The following is a 4,518-nucleotide window of genomic DNA, read 5'->3' as shown; positions in this document are numbered from 1 at the left end:
ATGAATGAATGAACGAGCATGGAAAATTTCAGCGCATAATAAAATCAACATGAAAGGCAGATAATAAATTCATAGTATTCAGGCAGGGCTGGTGGCTCGTGCCTGTAATCCCAGCACTTTGAGAGGCCAAGGCAGGCAGATCACCTGCCGTCAGGAGTTGAAAACTAGCCTGGCCAACGTGGTGAAACTCTATTTCTACTAAAAATACAAAAAATTAGCCAGGTGGGCATCTGCAATCCCAGGTACTCCAGAGGCCAGAACAGGAGAATTGCTCGAACCCGGGTGGCGGAGGTTGTAGTGAGCTGAGCACTCCAGCCTGGGTGACAGAGCCAGACTCAGTCTAAAAAAAAAAAAAAGCCCTGTAATTCCAAGCACTTTGGGAGGCTGCGGCAGGCAGGCAGATCACCTGAGGTCAGGAGTTCAAGACCAGCCTGTCCAACATGGTGAAATCCCATCTCAACTAAAAATACAAAATTAGCCAGACATGGTGGTGCAGGCCTGTAATCACAGCTACTTGGGAGGCTGAGGCTGGAGAATCACCTGAACCCAGGTTACAGAGAGCCGAGATCATGCCACTGTACTACAGCCTGGGCAACAAGGGTGAAACTCCATCTCAAAAAATAAGTAATAATAATACAGTATTATAAATACTATAATACTAAAATAAATAATAATAACTATAGCAGTAATAGAGGATGAGCTATTTTTTTTTTTTTAGATTTAGCTCTTACTTAGATGAGAGAGCATGAACTATTTCTCCATTTTAGATGGGGAAAGTTTCAAGAGAGGCCTAAAGACTAAAATCTTTTAGATGTAGGATCACAAAAGAAATGAGAAGTCCTACATTCAATTTACTTATGATGTGTTGGTAAAACCACACAAACATGAAACACATATGATAGTAAATAACTAAACTGTATAATATAGGAAAAATAAGAAGGATGGAAATCAGATTGTTACACAATGGTATTATTACTCAAGCTCTTATTTTGAGATTATGTATTCAATTATAGATTCAATTATTATGACATTCCCATGTTAATTTCTTCATTGTAACTGCAATTAACCACAGTGTAAGTCATTCCAAGTGAAGGTACTGGAAAGTGATATAAGGCAAAATTGGGCCAATTCACTCCTTTTGCACCTTCAAAGTGCAATATAACATCAATTTTCACCAGAAAGGGAACAAAACCCTCATTTGTCACTCCTTCAGAAGAAAGATTTTAAAAATTATACATCAAACAAAACTTTTCAAAGACTGATGGGCTTAAACTCAGTGCCAGGGAAAAGAAAGAAAATGAAGATGAGTTTGTGCCTAAAACTATGGTTGATTTTTGGTCTAAAGAAGCGTATTCCAATTTCATTGTTACTTTGCTATGTGACCTGCATCTTCATTGCCTCCTTAATAAAACAGGAATGACAGCCACGCGTGTCTACCTGATGATAATGCATGCTTATCAAGCAAAATGACAGCTTTGAAATGTTTGAAAACATGGTAAAAATATTAAAATCCTATAAAAGATTTGTTTGTACACTTGAATGATAAAGTTCAAACAGGGGGGTATTTTTCATCTATAAAGGATGGGATGCCTTTGTTAAGGAAAAGGAAAAGCATATCATAATGTTCAAAATGCTCTAATAATCTATGTACTAATAGAAATGAAGTAATAAAAATATTCCAATGTTTTCTCTTTTAAGAGATGCATCTATGTCTAGTTCCAGGGTACAGTTTCACATTACTCTTTTTTTTTCCTTGCTAACCCTTTCATCATATTTTCATAAACACTGTCAGGGCTACTTCTTGACTTTTCCTTTAAAATATTATGTTGATTATCAAATCGTATGTGAAAACCTGAAGGAAAAAACCATAAACCTGTTTTTCCTCTGACAAAACCTGGCCTGGGTTCTGCTAAGAACATCTAGAAGTCATTAAAAATAGCACAGTTCTTTATTTGGACTCAATTGACTTGTACTTTTGTAGACCTGTCAAAACGTTAAATAATAAATTGTTAGTCTCTGAATAGATTCATCTTTGCCCAAGATACAGTCGAAAAACATGTTTTAGATGAGTCATTTAACTGGAATAATCTTCCTTTGGATTACTAGAGTCATTGGGGAAAAAAATACAAAATCATGTGAGTAATTTTCCATTTATCTAGGGTTCAATATCTCAAATGTTTCCCAGGCCTCCTGCATCACAAGGCAGTTTATTTAAAAATACAGGCACATCCTCCTTTCTGCTTCTCCATGTCACTTCCTCTTTAGCAGCTGAAGGCAGGCCTATCATCAATGAACAGTGTCAGCCAATGTCCCTTGTGCTTCTGTGTCATCATTCTGAGATAGGAATGAGCATGTTTGAAAGGCCCAAGGCAGAGAGTGCTTTTCCTCTTCTCCATCATCATTTTAACACCACCACCACCAACAACAAACAAAAGTTATTAACAACAATCAAAACAGCATGGGTGCAATGCAGACAACCTCTATAGCTACACAGAGCTGCAGCCAAACAGCCACCCACATGTTTGCTGCTGTTGCTGGGGATAAAAGGAAATGTTGCTTTGCTTCAAAGAAGAGGGGAGGGGCTGGGCGCGATGGCTCACGCCTGTAATCCCAGCACTTTGGGAGGCTGAGGCAGGCGGATTGCTTGAGCTCAGGAGTTGGAAACCAGCCTGGGCAACATGGTGAAAGCCCGTCTCTACAAAGAAAAAAAATTTTCTAATTAGCTGGGCATGATGGCACCACCTGTAATCCCAGCTACATGAGAGGCAGAGGTGGGAGGATTGCTTGAGTCTGGGAGGTCAAGGCTGCAGTGAGCCATCACCATGCCACTGCACTCCAGCCTGGGTGATACAGTGAAACCATCTAAAAATAAATAAATAAAAATGAACTGGGGAGGAACAGGTGGAGGCAAACAAGAGAAAGAGCAGAACACTGTGTTTGACAGGAGTGTTCCAACTGAGAAAATCATTTTTCAACCTCAGTGAGGAGCAGGTGAACCACAGAAACACATAGGAGAGCGTGTCTTTCGTGACTTCTGCCAGAAGTTGCAAGGAAATTAAGACACTCATCAGGAGGGCCAGTGCCCTGCATGGAGATCTCCAGCTTTGGTTTTTTGTTGTTTTTGTTTTGGGTGAAGGAATTATTTCAGACGAGATCAGGTGCGTTCAGGGTGGTATGGCCGCAGACAAAGGAACTATTTCAAAAGAAATGCATGGCCAACATTCCTACCATTAGCCTGTCTTGCTATTGTATATTGCATGGCTGTCCTGCTAGGGAAATTTGATCAATATATTAGATTCCTGGCAGAAAGATGCTATCAGACAATGCACGTATGCCCTGACATAGCTCAATTTCCACCTATCCAAGAAGGTATTGATTTTTCTCTCCCTGAAGTACACACACACACACATACTAAGAGTGCCTACAGAGGGTGGGGGTTGGGTAGGCACTTAGTCAAGAACAGACAGCTCTGCCATTCCCCAAATGTGTTCAAAATACCCTCTGGCTTGGTGACTTAATATTTGGATGATCTATATAAACTCCTCACATCAGGATTAAATCAATGACTGATGAACAAAAACAATCTTTGCTCACTCTTTAAATGTTAAGAACTCTATCAGTTTCAGAAACATTTCAGAAAATATGGCCCTTCTTGGATTCCTGTTCCAGAGCTACTTCCTATGAAATGCCGTCCTGAAGCCACACCTAACACAACTGAAATTAATTCTCTATTACTTGATCACAGCCTTCTTGCCTAATTTTGGAGGTAAGTCAACACTTCCGTTACCACTCCACCATTTCTTCTCTTGTTTCCATCTGTCTCAAGCTGTCCACAGAGACGTTTCCAGCTTTTCACCTTCTAGGCTCAGGCTAGGATTATACTTCCTGTTCCCTGTGTGGTTGGGCGGGGCCATGTGACCAGTTCTAACCCATGAGTTGTGAGCAGAAGTAATCGGTGTCATTTCTAGGTTGAGCTTTTAATGGCCAATAAGAGACCTTCCAGAAGTCTCTTCCCTCCGGAAAGGCAACCAGAAATTCTCAAAATAGCAGTTGCTCCATCAGCCTGAGAGCTTGAGTGACTATGAGGACAAAGTTCATGTCACTGTGATGAACTGTTTCTAAGGGAAAAAGTTAAAAGGTAAGAACCAAACTGTGAGAAAATGGCATCAAAATATATTTAAAAAGTTAGTAACTACATATAGAGCCTACAAATCAGTAGAAAAGTGTGTCTGAGATATGAATAGGTATTTCACAGTAGGAGAAATATAAGTAGTCAATGAATATATTAAAACATACTTAACCTCTGTTGTAATTCAGAGAAATGAAAATCATAGTAACAAGATGCCATTCTTACCTATGAGATAGACAAAATTTAAAACTTAAAAAGCTTAATATGTGTAGTCCCAGCTATTCACGAGGCTGAGGCAGGAGGATTGCTTGAATGTAAGACTCTGAGCTATTATTGTGCCACTGCACTTAAGCCTGGAAAATAAAGCAAGCCCCTGTTTCTGAAAAAAA

The sequence above is a fragment of the Cebus imitator genome, unplaced genomic scaffold (genome assembly GCF_001604975.1).
Source record: "Cebus imitator isolate Cc_AM_T3 unplaced genomic scaffold, Cebus_imitator-1.0 Scaffold33, whole genome shotgun sequence".
NCBI lineage: Eukaryota > Metazoa > Chordata > Mammalia > Primates > Cebidae > Cebus > Cebus imitator.
The sequence above is the reverse complement of the archived record's forward strand: the minus strand, read 5'-3'. Positions refer to the sequence as shown.